The 25776-nt window shown below is 43.5% G+C and overlaps 1 long non-coding RNA gene across 2 annotated transcripts in view; it reads right to left on the reverse strand.

The window, feature by feature from the left end:
• Positions 1-25776, reverse strand: part of LOC122680146 — a 168376-nt gene that overhangs the window by 134099 nt on the left and 8501 nt on the right. Inside the window, exon 2 of one of the 2 annotated variants that reach the window (XR_006336646.1) lies at positions 20044-20167. The exons of the other annotated variant lie outside the window; for it this stretch is intronic. This is a non-coding gene — a long non-coding RNA (uncharacterized LOC122680146). The remainder of the gene's footprint in view (positions 1-20043; positions 20168-25776) is intronic. 2 annotated transcript variants of the gene reach the window in all.

Below are 25776 nucleotides of genomic sequence, written 5' to 3' on the forward strand. Positions count from 1 at the left end.
CAAAGAGTCGGACACGACTGAGCGACTGAACTGAACTGAACTGATCCTAGTCATACGGCCACAGGATCCACCCTTCTCCAAGACTTCAGCCTCTTGCCCAGTGGGTAGGGAAAAGAAACAAAAGATCCTTTGTGGGATGTGTTAATGGGTTAAGCCTGGAAATAGGTTATCTGTGTGTCAGCTACATTTGGAGAGAACTCAAATCCATATCTAAGTGCGAAAGAGGCGGGGAACTATAACCTAGCTGTGTGCACTGGCAGAAGTGGAAATGGGTATTGACAGACACAGTGCAATACCTGCACAATTAGCTTTTATGCCAGGGAAGGCTGAAGCGGCATGTCAGGCACAGTGGGGGACAGGGGTCCACCCTGATGTGAGATCTCTACCACACTCTCTACTTGTCTCTACCATGTCCCATCTCAGCTCTGCCTCAGATGCTGGCATCTTTTCTGTTTACGACAGGATGTTCAGGCATCATACCGTTTGGAAATGTAGCTAGAGTATATGATGTAGATACTGACTTCTCCTGAACATCCCAATATTCAGTTTCAGCCATTCACTGAAACATCATGGTTGCAAAAATTGCTTTATACTGGGGCTCCCCTGGTAGCTCAACTGGTGAAGAATCTGCCTGCAGTGCAGAAGACTCCAGTTCAATTTCTGGGTCAGGAAAATCCCCTGGAGAAGGGACAGGCTACTCATTCCAGTATTCACGGACTTCCCTGGTGGCTCAGATGGTAAAGAAATTCGCCTGCAATGCAGGAGACCTGCATTTGATCACTAGGTTGGAGAGATCCCCTGGAGAAAGGCATGGCAACCCACTCCAGTATTCTTGCCTGGAGAATTCCATGGACAGAGGAGCCTGGCAGGCTACAGTCCGTGGGGCAACAAAGAGTCGGACACAACTAAGCACATAGTTTATACTGACATTTAGCAAAAGCCAGAATAACCTAGTTCCTCCCTCTTACCACTCAGTTTTGCCAGCAGGAAGGACATGCAAAGAAACACAGAAAAAATAAGCCAAGGTAGAGTGGTTTATGCTTGAATTACCAGTAAAGTGCTTCAAGAATCCAGAAGAGAGTGGATACGTGGCCCCAGAGTTGGGAAGAACTTCACAGAGAAGCGGTTTCACTTTTCTCTGCTGAAGGAAGGGGATTTCAGGAAAAGGAATCACTACATTTGGAAGGACAGGTCTGAGAGTACACGCATTTGAAGGAAAAAAATCAATGCAGTCGGAACACAAAGATCAGGGGGTTAGTGGGCACCAACAAGATATAAGGAAATCTAAATACATGAGGTCTTAGCTACCAAGCCCAAGATTTTTGTATGTGTTTTCACAATATTCTCTCTATGACCAAACTCTAGCCAGCTCTTCTGAAGCTTCTTCTCAGGACTAGCTTCCAACTCCGGCCTATAAAAGACCTGAACAAACACCAACTAATTTCTAACAACTCAAGTCTGGATCCCGAGGATGACCCTGAAATAAAGAGAAAGTGTTGTCGCTACACTGTGTCCAACTCTTTGAGACCCCATGGACTGCAGTTGCCAGGCTCCTCTGTCCATAGAATTCTCCATGCAAGAATACTGGAGTGGGTTGCCATTTCCTCCTCCAGGGGATCTTCCTGACCCAAGAAGCGAACTCAAGTCTCTTGCACTGCAGGCAGATTCTTTATCATCTGAGCCAGCAGGGATAACCCTGGTTCCCCTTAAAATGCCTGCCTGAGGAGACTCCAGACTGCCAGGAGAATTTCCCATTTGTTCTAACCAACACCTGAAGATAAGGCCCCTGACTCCAAGCCTCTGTGAGAAGGCAGGAGCTTTTGATAAGCGCCAGCTGGCAAACCCAGATGGGTTTCACATGGACCAACCTTGACTTCTCACGTATTATGACTTTTTACTTCCCTGACTCTACTGAGTCTCTGCTCACCCCTTATCCCTGCATTCTTCCTTTAAAATGTCCCCCATTGATTTGTTGCTTCAAAAAGAGATATAATCCATTTAACCATATTTTCACAGGTTTAAGCTATAGGGGAGGGGAGGGAAAGCACCAGAGGAAAGGTCTCTGGGAAGAGATCTGGGTATCAGAGATTTTCAAAGCAATTATAGAACACAAGGTTTGAATGAAAACAGCAGAAGTTACACCATATAAAGTTTGATTGCTAAATAGTACATATGGCATTTCCAAGTGAAAACCAGGGTCATAAACCAAAGTCAACAACTTTGATCCTACTAAATCTTCTCAGTTTGAAGAGCTGAACACACACACACACAACACTGTACTCTTCTGAAAAATGTGCATTTCCTTTTTGCATTTAAAATTCAGATTAAAAACTAGAGGAGTTAATCAAGAAAGTTATGCTGCTGCCTGTAGTAGCTTTAGTTTGTAAAGTTTTAACTGGAAACAAATCAGAAGACTAAATATTTCAATAGAGAATTTCTAAATGGCATTACCTGGAATAATGCACAAGAACTGGCCAGGGATGTTTTAGGAGACTCATGGCAAGGTTTTAGAAAAATAAGAGCAGAGACTGAATATCTACCACAAATGCTGGGAACCAGAGTTGAAAAGAACAACACCTTCATCCTTAAAATCCTTTGGATAAAGGACATAAAATATCTCCTATTCCCCCCAAGTCAACTTAATATTACAGAATAGAGTAAAGTAAAGACAGCTGGAGAGAAAGCAGAATACTTCTTTAAGGTTATTCAGAAAAAGTCATTATGTCCTTATTCTGAATAGAGAACAGTTAAGACACTGTTAATAAGTACAGAGTATTATACTTACACCATTAACAGATTTCACTTAGTTACCAACACCAGGGACTTCCCTGGTGACTCAGATGGTAAAGAATCTGCCTGCAATGCAGGAGACCTGGGTTTGATCCCTGGGTTGGGAAGATCCCCTGGAGAAGAAATGGCAACCCACTCCAATATTCTTGCCTGGAGAATTCCATGGACAGAGGAGCCTGGTGAGCTACAGTTCGTGGGGCCTCAAAGAATTGGACACAACTGAGCAGCTAACATACACACACCAACACCAAATATTAAATGCTGAAAATACAGTAGCACAATTCCCATCCTGGGGAGCTCCCCACCCCAGGCAGCCAACACTGCATCCTTCACAGAAGATGAGGAGGGGAGAAGCAAACGTTTTTCCTGCCAGCTTTGAAACGTGACCCTACCCACCAGGCAAAACCCAAGGACAGAGCTGCGCTGGGAGCTACAGGGCAAGAGTGAGAGGCAGGGTGGTCCCAGGAAAGCACTGGACTTGCCCTCCTGGGACAAAGGGGACGGCCTGTCTCTGCCACCCACTGTCTACGGGACACAGAGCAAGTCTTCGAAACCCCTCTGCATCTCTAAATGGAGGATCCTTAAAGTCCGTCTTTACTCGCTCTTTAGCTTTATATGCATGTACAAGGATGAAATGAGATAATCAATGGAAACACATTTTATAAAATAGGAAGAACAGCACAGAAGCAGAATGGATCCTTCAGTCGCTGCTGTTCTAGTGCTATGCATAATATGACCAAGCTTGGAGACAGGCTGAGGGCATGACATTGAAGCAACTTAACATCTACCACCTGAATCCTTCATAAGCTCCAGAATTAGACAGGTTATACTCTCAATGGGGTGGGCTTATTCAACTTACAAGATATATATCACCAGGAGATCATTTTAGGATTTCACTTTTTTTCTTTCACAAATGAGTTCCTTTTAAGTAATACTGGCTCAAGATCTCTATCATACAAAACACAGGCCTATGACTGTAACCTACTGAATTAAGAGAAAAGTTAAAAGAATCTGTATTTTCAGTACCCCCTCTACCAAGAAGGAAAGGCATGCAGTGAAAAGAACAAGGCATTTGGATTCACACTTGGTTTAAATTCATACTGGCCACTTGCTAACTGTGCACCCTTACTACAGTGACATTCTCTCTAGACCTCAGTTTTCCCATCTGTAAAATGGGGAACATAGGGAAATAGTACTCATCTTGCCAAACTGTTACAGTACTTAAGGCAAGAGGTAAAATTACTTCTCTAATCACCTAATACATCCATATTGACCCTGAGTCTGCAGAGATTTCTAGTTTGGGCCATAATGTCAGTTTTCTCTTCCAACTGGGAAATCTTAATAGTTCCTTGTTATGTTGACCAATTTTTTATTCTGTATATGTTGTATTGCACATGAGAATGTATTGAGAATGAACAAAACATATCTTATGAAAATATATCTTGGAAATTAGCATATTGTGTAAGTTTTGATTATCCAACTCTGTTAGCAGTGAAAAATCAACAAAAGAACTCATGAAATTTTATTGAGACTGATCTAGGAGATAAATACATCTGACAACTCATAGAATACCAGGAATCCCTATACTTTTATTAATCGAAACGTAATGTCTAAATAACATGACATTCAATTCCTTCACCTTCCATCTAAATTTGCATACATCATATCCTACAGAACTAATGGGATTTTAATAGTATTTTTTAAGCTGTCACCTTTACAGTTGCAAAAATAGGCTTCTTCATTTGGTTTTCATTATAGTACATGAAAAGGGCACATGGGAAGTGGATTCAATAAAGATTTGTTACACCAAACAAGTTTTGTCTCAATACTAGCTAGGAGACAAAATCATTGGAACAATATAGACATTTGCAAAACCTCTTTAGTTTCTGTTGATTAGGCACTTGCAGAGGTGCTAAGGGGAGAGGGCAATGGCAACCCACTCCAGTACTCTTGCCTGGAAAATCCCATGGATGGGGGAGCCTGGTGGGCTGCAGTCCATGGGGTTGCTAGGCGTCGGACATGACTTGAGCAACTTCACTTTCATGCACTGGAGAAGGAAATGGCAACACACTCCAGTGTTCTTGCCTGGAGAATCCCAGGGACGGGGGGAGCCTGGTGGGCTGCCGTCTCTGGAGTCGCACAGAGTCAGACACGACTGAAGCGACTTAGCAGCAGCAGCAGCAGACGTGCTAAGAGACTGCAGCAGGTGCCAACAGAGCACCTGTCCTTGCGGGTCTTGAATGATGCCATTTGCTTAGGATTTCAGTTATCTCAGATGGTAAAGAATATGCCTGCAATGCAGGAAACCTGGGTTCAATACCTGGATTGGGAAGATCCCCTAGAGAAGAGAAAGCATACCCACTCCAGTATTCTGGCCTGGAGAATTCTATGGACTGTATAGTCCATGGGGTCACAAAGAGTCAGACATGACTGAGCGACTTTCACTTTTCACTTTCAGAAATACAAGAAGTTGGCTTCCAACTTACGTTGGGATTAACATAAGTTAATGGGTCTTAAATTATGAAATATATTAAAAGAGCCTAAAAGAAATCAGACTAAAAGAGAGTAGACATGTCAGTACTTTTCTATTATTATTTTCATTATTATTAATGACCCCCCCTTGTGTATATTCTAGATATATTCTAGGATATTGATGAGCCTTGACCTTGGGTGCCACACCATCATGTAATTATTGTGTCAGAAGAATTGATAGCCTTTAGAAAGTAACAGCAAGGCTGAAATTAACTCCCAGCCACTATGCTGTTGACAGCAGCTGATGGATGAGAGTTCAGGAAAGATGTGGTTGCAAAGAAAATCATAAGTTCCTTCCCGCTGAATCTCCGAAATCAACTTAACCTGACTCAGATGAGCATCTTTGCTTTCACCCCATCATCATGAATTCTGGTAGTAGAAGGAAGTGGAGGCCTTTCTTTTTCTTCTATTGACCACCAAACCCGAGGATACTGATGCATGGATTCCCTTGTTAAGTGGAAAGCAATCCTTTGACTGGAGTTTTCTTTTATAGCCAGTTGGAGCTTCAGAAGGCTCTGATTTCTAGATTGGTCAACATGATCTCAACATAGGTGAGAAACACTGAAGTTTAGCTAATAAAATAATAATTTAGAAAAAGAAAATAGAGGCCAGGAAAAAGATGTTCTTAACACAGAGGGATTTTATTTTAAGTCAAGAAGACAAATAATTCCTGGAAGAGTGATTCTTCTGTATAGAAATTAGCTCTGACCTTTGGTTTGAGTGCCATGTTCCACTGAGGGCTCTTTTAAATGCAACCACTACCACCCTGAGTCCTTGGATAGAAATCACGAACTCTGGTCTCAGTGCTTGGGTTGGCACTCCACTCCCATCTGTGATGGCAGTTCTTGGCTGGGTCTCACCTCTTTTACAAAAACAAAGACCCCAGGGAGATTTCTGGAGAACTCGGAAATGACTCTTGCAAAGGGCACTGTGCTATAAGCACTGGCCAGGAAACTGCAGGGTCTGAAGACATTTAGCCGGGAATCCTCAACCACACAATTATGAAGATGATTCCAACCTCTCAGTAGACCATGTATTTCTTCTTTGGAGAGACCCTGTGAAAACTGTGAAGGCAGGGAAGGTGCGCAGAACATGTAAGGTTTATTTCATCAATGCACATTTCCTCCACAGAACTGGGGCGGGGCGGGGGGGGGGGGGGGGAGGAGGGAAGAGAGAGGCCAGAGAAGAGGAGGGGGAGAAGGAGGAGGCAAGAGAGAAGAGGAAGAAAAGTTTTCAATTAGCAAGGTCACCCATTGGCAACCCTCTACAAAAATTATCTTACAATTTAGTCACTTGGCTTCTATTTCTTTTTTATTGAGACATAATTGACAGAGAGCATTATATTAATTTCAGGGGTCATGGCTTCTTGATGAAGTATTAGATATGATTGCCAGCCACTAAAAGAGAAAGTAGGGTTGCAAGCCAGACACGAAATAAGAATTAAAAGATGAGAATCAATGCATTTCAAGGGCTGCTGCTCCCTGAAGTGCCCTGACCCTATTTTCCACAGGGAATCATCTTCATCCCCACTCTCAACTGTTCCTCCTTGTTCAGTGAGGTCAGAAGCATAGACTGGAGAGGAAGTTCGAAGTTCTAAGGAGACAGCTGATCTGGGAGCCTAGATTCCATCCAGAGTGTTTGGGGAATACAAGAGAGGAACTGAGGGCAGTTTTAAAGCTAAAGAGAAAAAAACAGCAATGACAGAGGTGGTCAACGGACCTTCCAAGAAGTTTAGCTCCTTTCCTACCCTGCCCCCAACATAGACCCCCGCTTAAGAGCTTCTCCATGTTCTATTCTTGATCCTAATTTTTTCTACCATATTATCAGCAACTTCAGCAAATCCCCTTCTCCCCTATTCCCTTTATTATTTATCTCTTTTCTCTTTAAATGGTTTGGATTTTTTCACCCTTCTTAAGCCACTCTAAACCAATTTTCTAAGAAGTAGGAGTAAATAAATAAACACACACATAAATAAACCAACAAGGGTGGCCTTCATCTCAACCACTCTCCTGGATTTAACTTTCTGTGAAGAGGATCCCCCAACCTGAGTCTTCGGTCCTAGGACTTTGTCCCCCAGCCCAGGTTCACTGGCTCGGTCTCTGGTGAATAGCTCCACCCAACTCTCCTGAGAGCAACTCACATGCAGAGCCCAGAGCCATTCTCCACCTGCCCATCCAAGTCTGCTCGCTCCCCTATGCTGCTGACTTACACTATGATGACTACTGTCCACCTGCTCAGCCTCACAAAGACCCCAAATCACCTGTGCTCCTTCAGTCTCTCCTGCCCTAAATATCCACACATTTGTGCAACGCCATCACCCTGTCCCTGCTGCAGCTCATGAACCCATCCCTTTCTCTCTCTTTGTGCAAGCCACCCCTTAATCTCAAAACTCCTACCTTGCTCTTGGTTACTTCCCAGCCAGTAGTCTTTTCCTACCTCCAACCCTGCCCTATTGGGTTGACCATTTATCATTCAAACCAGGACACTGAAGAGTCAAAGGGGGCACTACCTCGGGACAACAGGTGTAATCCGGGTCTATCCTGAATACATGCTCACACTGATCCCAGGCCTTCTGACAGACGAACCCTCTAAAGCTGAGCTCTGATACTGTGCGACCCTGAGTGAAAACCTTCTCGAAGCTTCTCAAATTCCATGCAGCTTATACAAAAGATTCAGAGTTTAACGCAGCATTCAAGAACACAGCATTCAAGGCTCTGGCCCCAGCCATTCCCTACATACTTGCTCGCTCACTCTCTCTCTCCTTCCTTACCCTCCACTCCAGCCAAACTCTCCTCTCCCCGACCCCAATGTTTGTCTCTGTCTTCACCTGTAATATCTTAAACTCCCAACTACCACCAGTCTCCTGAAATCCATATCTTATCTCATTTTTAAGATTCACTTTAAAGGCCACCTCCCCTGAGAAGCCATTCTTACTATCAACCTGGCAGGTTCTAGATTCAAACAGCCTGGGTTAAGATCACAGCTCTTTCACTGACAAGAAGAGTGCCATTTGACATCTTACCTCTTCCTGAGTTTCCTCATTTGTAAAAGCCCCATAGAGTTTCAGTGAGGATTATCTGTGTAAATACTAAAAAGTGCTTAGAACAGTGCCCAGCCCACAGAACATCTACGTACGTGGGTCATCAGGATTACCTTCTAATATAGTGCTCTTGCCCAAATACATCCAAAGTCCTGCTCCCCACTCTCCGCCCCACCTCACCTCACCCCAACTCCCCCAGGCCCCATGTAGAATCTTAGTTCCCCAACCAGGGATCAAACACCTGCCCATCACAGTAGAAACACAGATTCTTAACAACTGGGTCCTGAAGTCCCCAAAGCCTTGCTTTTTTATAACACTCCCATAGAACCCTCATCCTATTTGACTTTGGACTCCAGTGTTTCCCAGGATGAAATAATAAAGAGTTTTAATAAAAGTAAACAAAACCAATAGAAAGAGGAGTTCACTGGTCCACCCCACCTGATGTGAAGTCCCTCCAGGCGAGTCAGAGCACTTCCAAGCTGCAGACAGGACTTCAGAGGAGGGGTCCCCTCATCCATTTTACAGTACTGGGGGCAGCAGGTAAATAACCCGCAGTGAGCGCACACCGTGAGTGTGAGGAAGCCAGCAGGCGAAGACCAGAGATCTGAGACAGTGACCACAGAGCGGAAGGAAGGTGAGGGGGATGGGGAGTGTGAAGAGGGGACAGGGAACTCCTCCTCACGAGGACAGAGCTGTCTGAAGGTCCCATGGCAGTTTAAGGGAAGCGCACTGACTGAATCCACCACCCTGGCCAGGCACCATAGTACCCATTTTGCGTGAGTTATTTTACGACAAGAGGTCTTAGGAAGGAACACGGAACTAATAAGCCACCACTAACCGGAAGAGTTTGGAAAAGGTCAAAGGGAGATGCCACGTGTCTAACCACCTCCCAGAATCCTTCTCGCTGGCACCCATCTTGGCTGAGCAATGAGTGCGCCCCCAGGAAGGAGTCTGCGTCAGAATGACTGGCCAAAGACAACCCGGAAACTAACGCCATCGCCATAAAACCTGAAACTACGAGCCACTTGGCAGAGCTGTTCTCCTGGGTTCCCTGACCCTCCTGCTCTCCACCCGCGTGTCCCTTACCAATAAAATCTCTTGCTTTGTCAGCACGTGTGTCTCCTCAGACAATCTGTTTCCAAGTGCTAAACAAGAACCCACTCTCAGGTCCTGAAAGGGGTCCCCCTTCTGTAACAGCAGGAAGGACCACGTTCATGCTCAAGGATCTCAAAGGTGGCCAGTGCCCCCAGAGCAAAGGGCGGTGTGGAGGGAGGTGAAGCTAACGCACTGGGAGTGGGGGTGGGTTGGGGGGTGCAGACCACACAGGCTGAGTCTTGTGGGCCATGGTGCAGAGTTTCAACTTCCTCCTGAGAGCTGTGGCAAGACCCTGCAGGGCTCTGAGCAGGGAAGGGGTAACACACTTGTCTTTCGAGATGATCCCTCTGGCGACAATGTGGAGGGTCTTTGCTAATTTGGGAAATGGGATTAAATAAAGGGACTATGCTCCCTTTCTTGTGGGACACCTCAAAGGCTGCAGAAATGGAACATGTGTTATGAATCTTGAGCGAGAGGGAAAAGTCAGGATGCAGATTTTCACCAACATGTTTGACCATGGAACTCGTGATCTTTTTTTTTTTTTTCCCCTTTGAGCCATGTACCCTCTTCTAAAAGATTATTCCCTGGAACACCAGTTTGGGAAACATAGAAAAGACCTGCACTGCCATTGTTGAGTTTCTCCCTTGTGTCTGACTCTTTGTGACCCCACAGACTAGAGCCCTCTAGGCTCCTCTTGTCTGTGGGGTTTCCCAGGCAAGAATGCTGGAGCTGGTTGCTGTCCCCTCTTCCAGAGAAGATCTGTGCTACTCAGATGTTAACATATGTGAAACATATCCCTGAAGGAACAGAGTCTCCTGCCGGATGGGCTGACCTGCTGACTTTTCCTACAGAACTTCACAGGCTGCCTCCCTCGGAGCAATGGAAATGACTGTCCTATTGCAGTATTACTACTATTCACTATTTACTGAGAATTTGCCATGGGTGCCTGACATTAAATACTTCACATATTTTATCTTTTTCCCTGTAAGTTTCCTCTGAATTTAGTGGATCATTAGCAGGTAAAAATAAATTTTCATGTCATTTTAGCAAAGACGGAGTGAAGCCATCCAATATAAATCTTAAATTCCTAGCAATTAATTTCACTAGTGTTATTTTCCGTTCCTGTTTACTTTTCTTAAAAAGGGGCGGGGGGTACTTTTCTTTAAAAATGAGGGGTGCATTTAAAATCCATCAGCAAAAGCTCTGTGTCATTCTCTGCCCCTTCAGGGGTGGCCTTTTGGTGATGCTGTAATTAAAATGATGACAAACGTAAAGGGCTAATTTTAGAAAGTATCTTTTTTTCCTCAGAGCAGAAGGAATGAAGTGACAGCATGCTCACAGATGATGTGTACTGTGCATGCTAAGTGGCTTCAGTCATGTCTGACCCTGCGACCCTACGAACTGTAGCCCACCAGGCCCTTCTGTCCATGGGATTCTCCACGCAAGAATACTTGAGTGAGTTGCCACGCCCTCCTCCAGATCTTCCCGACCCAGGGATCGAACCTGCATCTCTTAAATCTGCTGCATTGGCAGGCATGTTCTTTACTGGTAGTGCCCCCTGGGAAGCCCTACAATGCTATAATTGTGATCAACTTGAATGCCTGATTTTAGAAAGTGTTTTTTTTTTTCCCCTCAAAGTAGGGATGAAATGACAGCTTGCTCACAGATGAGATAATTCTGTATTCAAAGGACTCTTACTGGAGAGACAGGAGCTAGAAGATTTAATGATCAAGTACTAAAGCCCCTTTTGGCCACCTGCCCAGCTTCCCAGCTGCAGCGTCAGGCAAGCTCACTCCCCACAGGCCCACCCTGGGAGGAGGGGGACTGTGCGAGAGGGCCTCCGGGCCTGTAGTAATACCATCTGCCTTCAGGAGTCAGACGAACTCTATACAATCCAAACAGAAGAACCCCAGAAAAGCACTGTGGATAATTTAATCCCTGAATCTGGCCCGCAAGAGGGCTCCTGAGAAACAAAGGAAGATGGAACCTGGGTCTCCTGCATTGCAGGAAGATTCTTCACTGCCTGAGCCACCAGGGAAGCCCTTCAAAGGAAGATGGAGCTTGTTCCAAATAAAGGAATGTTTCCACCTTCACATATATGTGAATTTGCACAGCTTACTAAACACTATTAATGGCCATTGTTGGGGGCTTGGGCAGTGGAGAAGTGACACCCCTCCCATCTGTTTGAAATTAATTTTAAAATAGGGATAGTTAAGGTCACACTCACAGTTTTTATGACTGATAACAGCTGGATGGGAGAATGTCACCACATTGGTTGGTTAGTCACTAAGTCATGTCTGACATGTGCAACCCCACTGCAGGCAGCTTCTTTACTGACTAAGCCATCGGGGAAGCCTGTGTGACCATGACAGAATTCCTGAATATCCCCCTCCATAAAAAATTTACTCCCCACTCCAAAAAAAAAAAAAAACAAAAAACTGTATGGCTTCCTTGTACAAGGCAGAACCTGCCTGGGTAAGCTCTAAGTATCATGGAGAGCTAATGAACAAATCCTCTCTCTGCAGAGAGGCCGACAAAAGGGAGCGCAGTGTGCCCCTTCCTCCTCCCCAGAGGCAGTCAGGACGCCAGGCCTCCTACTCTAGGAGGAAGGGAGTGAGGGACAGAGAGAAACCGGAAGGTTTCTTCCGGGTCTGTTTCTGGGAACTGGCGTGAAAATCCCAGCCCTTCTACCAAAACGTGGGGGGGTGATGAATACATCTCCCACAGACGTCATCATGATTATTACAACCACAGATGTAAGGGCGGAGCCCTCACACAGACCACGCCCAAACTCCCACCAGCCCTGGGAGGGCAGCACTGATGTCACTCCTACCTCCCAAGTGAGGAAAGAGAGACCTTGTGAGGTTTACTGACCTGTTCACATTTACCCAGTGAATAAGCCAGCATTCCAACTCAACTTGGACCCTGAAAACATCTCAACCACTTTGCTGCGCTGCCTTAAAATGGTGCCAGTATGTAAACCCAAAGGTCTGATCGCCGTAAGAATTAAGTTTTAAAAGAAGCACTTTTTTGTCTGCAATTATAGGCTCTAGGATAAAGTTCTCTACATGTCAGTGCTTCTGATTTCCAGGGACCAGGAAAGCCGTTCAGTGCCTTGGCCCTGTGCTAGGAGACGTTTCTAAGCTGTCTAGACAGTGCTCCAGCTGCTACCAGCGGGAGCGGAACACACCACTGCTTGACAGCTTGCTGCGCCAGCTGCACCCGGCCACCGCTGACGTGAGCTTCAGAGCTGGAAAAAGAACCAAGGGCTGGAGACACCACTTGCAGGAGCTTGATATAAATCCCGTGTTTGCTACATCTGGAATGTCCAGAGGCAAATACAATGAGGAGCCCACAGAGCAGGAGTCAGGGACGGTTCTCAGCCCCTGTTCCCTCCTTGGGCTCTCCTCTTGCATGCTTTTGGGGGACCGATTCCAATTCCACCATATTAAGCAAGAGGGGCATCGACAGGTATAGGAGGCAGCCTCTGAGGTCAACCTAAGGATCCTCACCTCCTGGTATTCTTGCCCAGGGTAATTTCCTCCTCTTTAATTGTGGGCTGGATCCAGTAATTTTCACTTTTAAGAATAGAACACAGCAAAACTGATGAGATGCCACGCCCAAGAAGCTGAAAGCCACTCAGTCATGTCTGACTATTTGTGACCCCACGGACCATGGAATTCTCCAGCCAGAATACTGGAGTGGGTAGCCTTTCCCTTCTCCAGGGGATCTTCCCAACCCAAGGGTTGAACCCAGGTCTCCCCCATTGCAGGCGGATTCTTTACCAGCTGAGCCACCGGGGAAGCCCAACAACACTGGAGTGGGTAGCCTATCCCTTCTCCAGTGCATATTCCTGACTCAGGAATCAAACCGGGGTCTCCTGCACTGCAAGCAGATTCTTCACCAGCTGAGCTACCAAGACTAGGTTATAAAAAGACCGTGTCTTCTGTCTTGCATACTCACCTTCTACTGGCTCAATGGCTCTAAGTGAAGCCAGCGGCCGTGTTGTGAGCTGCCCTGTGGAAAGGTCTGTTTAGCAGGTAGTGATGTCTCCAGTCAACAGCGAGTAAGGAATTGAGGCCACCAACAGCCATATGAGTGAGCATGAACGCAGAGGCTCTTCCAATGGAACTCTGAGATGATACAGCCTTACCAAACCTTGACCGCAGACTCGTGATAGGTCTGAGTCAGAGGCTCCCAGCTAAACCTACACTTCTGACCTGCAGAAACCATGAGGTGATAAACATTTGTTGTTTTAAGTCACTAACTTAGGGGATAATGTTCTGCCACAACAAATAACAGGCACACTAGGAGACAAGTCCATGGATGAGCACCAAATGCTGACCTCAAATTATCCCAGCAGACTTTCCTTTTAGGGCTCTTGTCCTTGTAATTACCTGTGGAGGAACAGTGGAATTTTGTAGGTCTGTGATATGATGGTGAGCAAGGCTTTCTGAGCTGAGCACTTGAGATTTTAAGTATAAAGAGCTCTCCATTCACTGCCCTTAATGTCCAGGACCTGCTTCTTCAAGAGGAGCAAATTAATGTCTTATTCCAACATCTGCATATCTGAAGCCCTCTATTAAATTATTACCTTTTGTGTGTGTTTGTGCTCTTCTTTAAACCTGTAAATCCATACAGAAACCTATATGCAATATATTTTCCTTATATATTGACACAAACTGTCAGCTCAAAATGATATGAATAAACAAACAGGAATGCATTAAAACATATTGAATACTTAATAAAGATGTGTCTCTATTCACAGACTACAGAGTTATGGGGCTAAATGGTAAGTACTCTAGCAGAAAAGGAATAAAAACTGGCATTGCTTTACCAAATAGCACTGGAGCCAATTTGCAGCACATGTAACAATTTATCTCTTGACAGACTATGAAAGTAAAAATCACTGAGTTATTTCATCATTAAACAGTTAATCATTAAGAGTCATTTCCAGCATCTGTCACTTTTGCATTATAATCGCCTATGAATTTTATTTTTTTCCACATAAAGAAATACTCTTTGCAGATGAATACTCCCTCTCTCTCCCATTTATTCAAACTCCACTCTCATATTCTGAAAAGTTTATGACTACATTTGGCACTGGAAAAGAGATAATAAGGATCCTCTGTAAATTAACCCCACTGTAAAAAGGCAATTAACCCATCTTTCAGAAGGATGACCACCACTATGAATATAGTATATTCCTTTTCTTACACACACACACACACACACACACACACACACACTCTCCCTCTCTCTCCCCCTCTCAATCCCTTCCCCCAAAGGAACTGTATTTTTCCCAATTACTATTTGAACAGTCGTAAGGATTTGACTCTCAGGGCATGGCTGATTATTATGGTGATGCTTAAGACCTCCTAAATGCAAATGATTTTCCAAAGCTGGACAGACTGTAATGCCAAGAGCAGCACATTAACTTCCCCAGATGAGAAGGCAGGTATAATACCAGACTCATAAGGCAAATGAAGCACTGACTTTCATGCTTTGGGGATCACATTTGCACATTCCAGAAACAAGCTCTGTGTATAAAACCATGGCCAGATTGACCCTTTCCTCACAATGCTTCCATGTGGTGCAATTTCCGTCTCATTAGAGTCATCTATGCAAATGAGATGGAAAAACAGATAGCCAGGTTACCATTAACAAGGAGGCAATACAGTGCAGATACACGCTGCCCTTGCTTACGCACAGCTGCTAAATGAGGGGGCTGGGACCAGGTGATCTCCAAGGGTTTGTGAGCTCTGCAGTTCCTCAGATGCATACCAAGAACGACAAAACAGCAAAGCCTAGCCACCTCCAAGACGGCTTTGTAATGCCACAGGACTGAAGCCCATCACTCTTAGGCTGGCCTTGTCCACTTCACTGCAGGTTCAAACGGCTTACCAAAACCTCAAATCCAGCCCCTGCATTCAAGGCACAAGACCTGGGGGTCAAGAAGCCCATGAAGTTGTGCCTTACAAGTGCCCTAGTTGGATTGTGCCAAACTCTCCAGAGACTCCTGGTTCTGTCGTGATCTTCTGCAACACTTCTTCAACAGAATAGAATTCCTGGACAAGTCAAGCATAAGATTATCATCACACTGATGTGGCTGAATCCTGTCACTCCACATCCAGCCCTATTGGAGAGTTGTGGATAAAGGCCCAGAGCCCAGGACCACATGCAAAAGAGCAAAATGGTTAAAGAGCCCTAGCGTCAGAGAATCTGGGTTCAAATCAACTCTGCTGTGTGAAACTTCGGGCAAGTAGCTTAACTTCTCTAGGCTTTGGTTACCCTCAGCAAAACGTGGACCCCCCAAGAGTACTTAATTCATAGGGTTTACAGAGAATTGATTGAGATAATCCTTGTACAATGCTCAGCAATGTGTTCAGGACAAAATAAGTGTTCGACAAATGTTTGCTAAGGAAAAGAGACCCACCTGGAAATTATCTTTGCTTTCTGACGACAGAGATTATCTTTAATTGAAAGGAAAACAAATACCCCAGTGTAACAAGCTTCCTAAAAGAAACCTTTTCTCAGTGACTCCTCTGGAATCAGGCATGTCAAGGATCATCCTGACTGCAAGAACAATGGCAGGTTATAGTTGAAGGTTAGCCTCTGGGGCTGACTCCCAAACAAGAAAAGAACAAAGACCCCAACCTGTAAACTCTAGCACTACATCAGGCAAGGAAAGCATACGTCCTTGAGAAAAGGAGAGCGGTCCTGCGGACACAGGACAGTGGGTGGAGCTGGGAGTTTGATACCACAGCGTCACTGAACTTCTCTCTCCTCCCAGCTCAGCCAGATTTTGTATCAGGCATTAATTGTGGGTAAAACACAAAGATCATAACTTCAGGAGCACAGGATAAAATTAAGAGTGTGATGACCAGGTCTGGAAGCTTAAGAAGAAATATTTCAATACTTTTCCAATGAAAGCCCTTATGCCTGCTAACATGGGACAACCACCGGAATAGAGAGCAGTCGGGACCAAGCTGAGACAACCAAGTCATCCAGGGTGACGTCAAGAGGGACAACAGCATGACCTCATTATTAGCGGAAAAACAGCAGGGAAACTGCAGTGAAAGAGACAGGAAAGACTGAGGAGGGAGAACTCTGCACGTAGAAGGTGACAATGGCGCTGCTCAGTGAACAACTAAATTTGACTTTCACAACAAACTATGAGCTAGAGCTGCTATTTTTCCATTTTGTAGATGTGAAACCAGGGATTCGTAGGAAAAAATGTCTAAAGACACATCACTAGAAGATAGAAAACCTGGAGATTAAATCTAGCTCATGCCACTTTTATCATTCGCAAGTGATGAGTAGATGGAATCTAACTACAATGTGTCTACAAAGATGCAAGGGTATCACTGTCTCCATTATTTTTATTATTATCCCTAATGTTACATCTTAGGATTCTCATGATGAACAAAACATATGTGGACTTTGCCTTCCAGGAGCACACCATTTAGCAAATATGTTCAAAAATAACTCTCTCCTGGGACCTGAATGAGGCTGATCTGAGCCACCTTCCATGGTTTAACGCCAGGTCCCAAGACTTCTGCCACTTCCGGTGGGTCCTTGGTATGGCTATGTCTGGCTCTAGGCTCTTCCTTTGCCATCTATGCTGGCCCTGTTTGGTACTGCTGTAAACTCAGCCCCTTCTGGTATTTTCGCAAAAACATGTACACACTCTCAAACATGCAGGACCTCACACCAAAAAGATTTCTGGTTATGGCAGAATTTACCAAAGAGAGGTTAACATCTTCTGGTATATTTCACTTCAAACTAAACTGTAAGTTAGACATTAGGTTTCTCTGCTCTTGAGATACCTTTTAGCCAACCAAGCATCTAGGAACTTCAACTAAGCCACTTCACCCCCAAGTAAACAAACCTAGCCAGAGCACAAGTCTGCTGGGGTTCTTTCTAACTGCTCAAAAAACCTTGCATTTTCTGTCCTCTCTCTCCTTTCATTTTTCTCCTCAAAAGCTCACAGATGTTCATCTCATTGGCTCCTTCAAAAGAGTGTAAACATCACCTTTCTTCTCTTGGTTCCTGCTGAAGCCAGAACCATTTTTTCCCACGTGTACCTTATCAGTATATCAATGTGTTTACTTCTCTGAGGGTTATTTCTGTGCCAACTGTTAAGGTAATCCACTAAATACCTTGCTACAACTGTATTATTACAAGCTTGATCTGATAAGCCCAAGAAGATAAAATAAATTTTCAGAGAGAAGGAATAGAATTACTTCCAGTTATGGATATTGATGAAATCTTAAGTGAGAAGGTTGGATTTAAGAAGGGCATTCCAGGCAAAGAGGACAGCATGGGCAAAGAAGAGCTACTGGCATATGTCAGGGGAAAACGCTTCTTTCAGGACTCAGACCTAAAGGGATAGAAATGAAGAAAAAAGACTGGGAAAGCACACTGGAGACAGGATGTTCAGGTTGGAAGAAATCTCCATTCCATTCCATAGGAAATGGGAAGCTATTTTTGAACAGGAAATTATTTTACCACCTCAGTGGAGAGACAAGAAATATAGGGGATCATTTATCAGCACAGAAATAACTCTCCACAATAGCAAGAAATGTGTATTCAGAACAAAGGAGGACCATGGGGTTCAGGTTCAAGATTTCTCCAGACCATTTCCTTGACCCTTTAAGAAGCTCCTTAACAGCTTCTGAGACCAGAAGATGGGAAGCAAGGGGAAGAGGATGGCTCTCTTATGTCTGCTCTGCTATCAATAATTTTGATTATCTACTAATTAAGATTTTGCAGTTGATATTTTCCACTGTTTTAGGGTATGTCAGCCCAATGACACTCCTGTGAACAGACTTGACCAAGAACAGCCAATTGTGCAGGTGTCTTAAGGAATGATATTTAGGGAGGGAGGGCAGTCTAGCTATTTGTACACAAGACTATTTGTACCTTGGAGATGGACAGACCGGGTATTAAACCTGGTTCTGCTATTTATTAATACTAGCTGTATGACCTCAAGCAAGTCAATTAACCTCTGTGAGAACCAAACAAAATACAACTGCAGCCCGGGTTAAGTGTGAGTAGATGGAATCTAATATACCTAAAATGTGTCTGGCAAACAAAGAGATGACGTATGGAAAATATCAGACACACAGTAAACGTTCAAAAAATAAACGTTACCATCTTCTTCTTCTTACTCCAAGACACTGGGGAGTGAAATGCCACGTCCGGCTCTCTCCTGGTGTCCTCTCCTGGGCATCGGGGTCCTTACATAAACCAGCGCGGGGTGCTGCCTCATCCTGGCCCTGTCAGTGGAGAGAGCTGGCTGACCCCACACCTGCTGAACTTGCCCTGGCAGCAGGAACCCTTCTGTCCGATCACCACTTCATGCCCATGACCTTCGTCTACTCACCCTGTTCAGACTCAACTGCAAGTTTTATTTAAAAGGGCTCTACCTCCTCTCTGCTTAGCCAACAAGATGTCTTGTTCATCTGTTTGCCTCTAAATCATGAAGCAAGGTAAGAACTCTATGAGTGCTGTTAATACTATTGTTGTTGTTATTATTTAAATGCTTGTTAAATGGAACTAGTAAATTAGTATGCTAACTTCAGTAGAACTTTACTTTCAATATGGAACTCTTATAACACTGGAGCACAACAAAAAAGGATTAAAGCAGATAAAGTATAAGCTAAACATGCTTTTTAAAATAGATTTTTACTGGTGTATTCTAGAGGCATGATTTGATTACAAAATGCTATAACTAAAGAGCCAGATATTAGAATTAGAACAGTAAGCTTAATGGAGACAATGAAAGAAGTGGGGATCCAGACCAAATTTTTAAAATAGTAAATACATAAAATAAAAATAGATACATTCAATAACTACATCTATAAAATAGAGATATTTTATGACTGCACCTTTATTTTGCTTCTCACACATCAAAAGACCCTGGTTCCTCACCATTTCTTTGGTTCAGTCCAGGTGCTGTGGGACTTAAACACGACTGGATACTGAGACAATGCTCCAGGTCTGATTTGAAAGATCGCCGTATGTTGCTCAGACCTTTGCATGATACACAGTTCTTTAAAAAGGGTCAAAGACAAAGCCACCAGAAAAAAAAATGCTGTCGTTAAGTTCTTTGATATCACAGATAACGGTTATAAGGTGCTCAGGTCCTTACTGGACCTGAAATGTCAAAGTAAAATAAGGATTCCTGAAATCTTACTCTGTAAAGGAACAAGTCATAAAATGCAAATGGTGGTGTCATCCTCTTTGGCATTATTTTGAATGACTTCATAACAAGGGCCTGGTAGACAATGAGCTTTTGGAAAGAACACTGACCCCGGATTTTAGTATCAGCATCACACAAGACACTAAATTATCTTGGTCAAATATACTCTCCATATACTCCAATATACTCCATACTCCAGTACACTCCATATACTCCATATATACTCCAAATATACTCTTGGTTTCTATAACTGAAAAATGAAGGGTTTTTCCCTGGTGACTCTGTACCTTTCTCCCAGTGTTTGATTCTCTGCTGCCTGTGAAGTCTAAGAAGTATGTTACCCTGAGAAACTTGTTCCAAGAGGAGCAGATATTGTTACCATCTGTATTCTTCTGTGCCGTTCCCTTTTTTCTCTGCTGGTTGGAAATTTCTGAGACTCATTTTGCTTCAAGCAAACCATGGGAACAGAAAGAAGCACTCATGGGGGTTTCGACCAAAGGCATCTAGAAGTTAAAATATGAGAAAATATATATAGTGAGACTAGGATAACACAGCCACGGACCATCTAATGAAACAACTGTCTGAAAAGCATTAAGTAAAGCCACACTTAGAACCAAGGGAAACATGCAGGAGCAAAGCACGAAGGAGCTCCACCTCCACGTCCCTCACCTCTGGGTGATACTAATGTCAGGAAAGAACGGCTACACCCAAAACTTTACAAAACAGCAAATCTAGCCTTGTGTGCGTGCTCAGTCACTTCAGTCACATCCGCCTCTTTGCAACCCCATGGACTATAGCCTGCAGGCTCCTCTGTCCATAGGATTCTCCAGGCAAGAATGCTGGAGTGGGTTGCCATGCCTTCCTGCAGAGGATCGTCTCCACCCAGGGATGGAACCCACATCTCCTTCTAGCCTTACTCTATGAAAACCCTGAACTGAAATTACTCTTAAGTCCTTCCTACAAACTAAAGGGCTTCCCTGGTGGTTCAGAAGGTAAAGCATCTGCCTGCAATGAGGAAGATCCAGGTTCAATCCCTGGGTCGGGAAGATCCCCTGGAGAAGGAAATGGCAACCCACTCCAGTACTCTTGCCTGGAAAATCCCATAGACAGAGGAGCCTGGTGGGCTACAGTCCATGGGGTCGCAAAGGGTCGGACATGACTGAGCGATTTCACTTTCTTTCTTTCCCTCACAAACTAAAAAATACACGATTTTGCTAATGAGAAAGTATGAAGAAGTCAAATTAGTGTTTAAATATTGGGACTTAAACACTTTAAAATTTAACCACATCTTTAATAGCAAGACTTCATTTGAAATAGTACCAGAAATAAATTGTATGAAGGATTTTTTCCTGATAAATGTCAAGATATTATTCACATGTTTCTCACAATATGACTTTAATTGAGAGTTAAACACGGTAGTGTATGGACATATGCCTATCTATTTCTCCATATGGATATATTGATTTTGTATTACAAAGGCGCCATTATAATGTTCTGTGATCTAATGTCCTTCTTCTTATAAATGTTTATCATAAAATGATTAAGAAGTCAGACAGACCTGGTTTGAATGATAGCTCTGCCATTTATTGGCTGAGAATTAAGTGACTTTGGGGGCTTCCCGGGTGGCCCAGTGGTAAAGAATCCACCTGAAATGCAGGAGCTGCAGGAGACACAGGTTCAACTGCTCAGTCGGGAAGATATCCTTAAAGGGGAAATAGCAGATCATGTTAGTGTTCATGCTGGGATAATCCGACGGACAGAGGAGCCTGGCGGATTATAGTCTGTGGGGTCACAAAGCTAGACATGGTGGAGCGGACACACACAGTGACTGTGGACAATTTACTTTACCTCTTCAGTTCAGTTTACCAGTTCAGTTTCTACACCTGTAAAACAAGGATGTAATGATACCCTCCTCATGGAGTGTTTGAGAAAGGGCTTAGACTCTAAAAAACATAGTACGTGCTCAGTAAACTGTTGTTTTTGTAACTTGCATGTGCATGCTCCCAAAGCATGTGCATAGTCCTGGGAGATTAAAAAATAAATGCCAAGAAGTTGATTGAATGTCCATTAGTTTGTGAGTTCCAAGTGACTTAGGGGATGCTTAAACATGTTGGCTCTGTATGAATTCACAGTAGAGGTGGTTCGAGGAAGCTGCTATGAATTACTGGGCAAGACCTCCCTTTCATCCCATCCCTGGTAGGAGGCAGTAGTAGCAGCAAGCCATCATTCAGCTGCAATACTAGATAAAATGAAAAGACCTCCCTATGTGAACTGAGATCGTTCGCTGTTTTCTTCCCTGAGGAAGCCCTAGTATATTAATGGAAGAGCAGCCCAAATGGAGGAGGCAGAGAGTGTGAAGTCCCTGGTATTAACAGAAGCATATCTAACGTGTTCGAGAAGCAGCAAGAAGGTCACTGTGGCAAGAGAGGCAATGCAACAGAAGCTGAGGACCTGGAAGTAACAGGCGGGAAGGGGAGAGCACAGGTTTGTCAGGACTTCGGCTTTTACGGTCAGTTAAAGGACATGCATCACCACGCTTATCTCTCAAAAATACTGCTAAGTGAAGAGCACAAATAATGATTATACAGTATGATGCCATCCCTATAAATTTTGCCACATACAAAACAATACCATATCCTGTTTTAAAAGTTCTTAAAGTACAAACTAAACCTTGAGAATTAGGTTGGGAAGTGAAAAATCAGGAAAAGTCAAGGAGGTCTTGTCTCGTTTATTCAGGCTGTTATAACAAATACCACAGACTGGGGGGCTTGTGAACAACAGAAATCTCATTTCTCACTGTCAGAGGCTGAGACAGCCAAGATGAAGACACCAGCAGACTGTTTGCTGAGGACTTGCTTCCTAGAGGGCACCTTCTTGTTGCATGTCCTTACGTGATGGAAAGGATACGGATCTCTCTGGGGACTTTTATTTTTTTTGAGGAAAGGCTGACAGCTCTGCTTAGTTTATATAAATTGTTTCATCTGTAAAAGTCAGAGCCCCCAGACGACCAATCCTCCCGCCATCTTCACCTTGTCTGCCTGTCCCTTGAACCCTCTGCACAGAGTCTGCCCTTAGCCTTGCTGGGAGCTGGGCATCAGAGCTCCAGATTCTTGGGCCAGAATGACCTATACTATTCAGCACCTGGACAAAAAGAGGGCAGTCTGCAGAACTGAACCCCATTCTCTAAGTCCTACACCATCACTCCAAGTCCTCTGGGTCCTTGCTGAACCCTGACTGATGCTGGAGTCTCTTCTGTAGGAACACTAAGCCCAACCATGAGGGTCATGACCTACTTACCTTCCCAAAGGCCTCATCTCCTAATACGATCATGCTTGGAAGTTAGGATTCAACATAGGAATGGCGGGGTCGGGGGGGACACATCAGACTGTAGCAGGACTTAGCTTTACCTGTAATATTTTTTCACAGGCCAACATATATCTATATTAATTACATGCACCCAAAATATATCAGGAGAGCTATATGTATGAGCATGAATACACACACATTTTTTTAAGTAAGAAAACATGCCAAAGTGTTGGCATTTAGAAAGTGAGTGCATGAGAAACTTTTTTGTATGACTTTTAAACATTTTTAATATCAAAAATTAAAGAGAAACTTAAATCTCTTCAGTGTGTATCCCAGTCATATACCATCTTCTTGGATTTCTTTCATTAGCCTCATCAGTGAACAGGTTGTCTTGCATAATTTTGATTCATTTGTCTATTTCACTGACCACATTGTCTATCATTGTGGCAATGACAAATCTGATAAACTGGATTTCTATGTCATCACACAAACATTGATAAAAACGTTGATCAACACAGACCAAACAGGAACCCCTGTTTGTGGACCCCTCTATATCCTCCACATGAACCCTTTTGGGATACAGCTGATCCCCATTAACCTACCTGAACTCCAGTTTAGCCCAAGTTTCCCCATCTTGCCCAGAAAGACAGCAGGAGAATCTTTGTCACATACAGCATTAAAATTAAAATATACTACATATTTTAAAAATTCTCCTTATCAGATGCAGACATAGAGAACAGACTTATGGACATGGGATGGGGGAAGGAAAGGGTGGGACAAATGGAGAGAGTAGCATGGAAATATACATACACTACCGTATGTAAAGTGGCTATACATACATTACCGTATGTAAAGCCAGTGGGAATTGGCTGTATGACTCAGGAAACTCAAACCAGGGGTCTGTGACAACCCAGAGGGGTGGGATGGGGTAGGGGGTGGGATGGGATAGGACGTGGGAGGGAGGTCCAAGAGGGAGGGCACACACGTATACCTATGGCTGATTCATGTTGATGATGGCAGAAAACAACAGTATTGTAAAGCAATTATCCTTCAATTAAAAATAAACATATTTTTAAAACATTCTCCTTATCTATGAAAAGCAGAAAGTAAGAATATAAAACACTGATGTTTTTCAGACAAGGCTCTACGGATCCCTGTGATCTTTCCTGAGTTAATCTATTTGACCTGGTGACATGCTGAGTCTTTAACCACACACAAAGGGCACTCTTAGGGCTAAACAAAAGGCATAGCCACCGAATACAGCAACCTCTGCTGACAGAAATAAAACCAATTAACTGCAAGTGGTTATTTAACTTTCTAATATGATAGTATCAGCCTTGTGCACTGATTATTCCTCAATAAATGCACTTACTAGGCTATTACACATGCACTAGTATCAGATTATGTAATCCCATAAAAAATAACCTAAGAAATATATCTGCATGCAAAGACAACAAAATCAGGTAAAATGTTTTTTGGTCGTAAAAGTCTGAAGATGACTATCTTATATAATGACTGTAGGTGGTATAGGAAAGAGTATGTATTGTGTTTTGAAAAGCTTAACATCCATAGATAATGTGACAGTAATATGACCCATCTCACGGAGTGCCTTTGCTTGAGAACAATTTCATGAGCACCATTTGAGAAAATCAGATCCATCTTCCCTCCATTTAGAAATGATTCTGGCTTATGTAACAAACCATGTTTTTTCTCTTCCCTCACTCTGCAGTCTTCAGGAACATTTTTTGGAAGAGCAGAAGGTTTATGCCTCTCCGTTTCTAGGACTCCTGCTGCTTCTGCTTATTCACCACCTGAAGCCTTAATTCTCTGTTTATAACACCACAATTGACTACTGTGGAGATAATTTTGACATAATCATGCTAGAATTATGACTTGGGGACAGAGATCACAGGGAAGTGGATGAAGTCTTACAGTGGGCCCTAATTCACTAAGAAGTAACAGAATAATTTTATTCCAAATTATCTGTTCTAGTGTCACTACATCGAAGACTAAAATTCACAGGCTTGCTTTTCCTCCTCTACTGGGCTTTTAAAACTTACTTCTAAGATTGTTATTGTAATCAGTAACTTCTTCACAGCTAGAATTTTGACGAGAGAGGCAAACTGGTCACTTAAAAAATGTCATCACTAAAAACTGGTTGAGTTGAGCTGGGTAAAATGTGCTGGACAAATCAACAGCAGCTTATAACTTTAGCATAATTCAGAAATGAATTTCATACCTAAATCTCATCTCCACACTTTCCAAGGTAGGGGATTTGACTCTAGATTAGTCAACATAAGAACAAATTCATTCAGGTAAGTTTGAGCATTAGTGTGAGCCCCTGTTGAATAACAAAGTAAAATTCAAAGCAGCCCACACTAAAACTGAACAGAAGAAATACACCCCACTGTGCCTCTGTTGGGTCTTGGCATACACAGATGGGTTGTTACACATCCAGGGCAGCCTAAGTGAATAGCTAGCTCTGCCTTTCTTGCAGGCTTCTATGATGTTCAGTTTTGCTTTATTTTCACTTTTCCATATTGACTCCTCTCTCTCTCAGAAACCCTAAAATCATTTTTCAATCTGATGTCAAAGAGTCAAACAAAGTACAGTGTGAAAAGTTGGGGACATATTTTAGCCACATCCCAATTCTAAAAAAAAAAACTAAATTACTGTTGAAATGACTTTACTTTGCTGACAAAGTCCATATAGTCAAAGCTACGGTTTTTCCAGTAGTCATGTATGGATGTGAGAGTTGGCCCATAAAGAAAGCTGAGCAATGAAGAACTGATGCTTTTGAACTGAG

Source organism: Cervus elaphus, chromosome 3, assembly GCF_910594005.1.
Source record: "Cervus elaphus chromosome 3, mCerEla1.1, whole genome shotgun sequence".
NCBI classification, from domain to species: domain Eukaryota; kingdom Metazoa; phylum Chordata; class Mammalia; order Artiodactyla; family Cervidae; genus Cervus; species Cervus elaphus.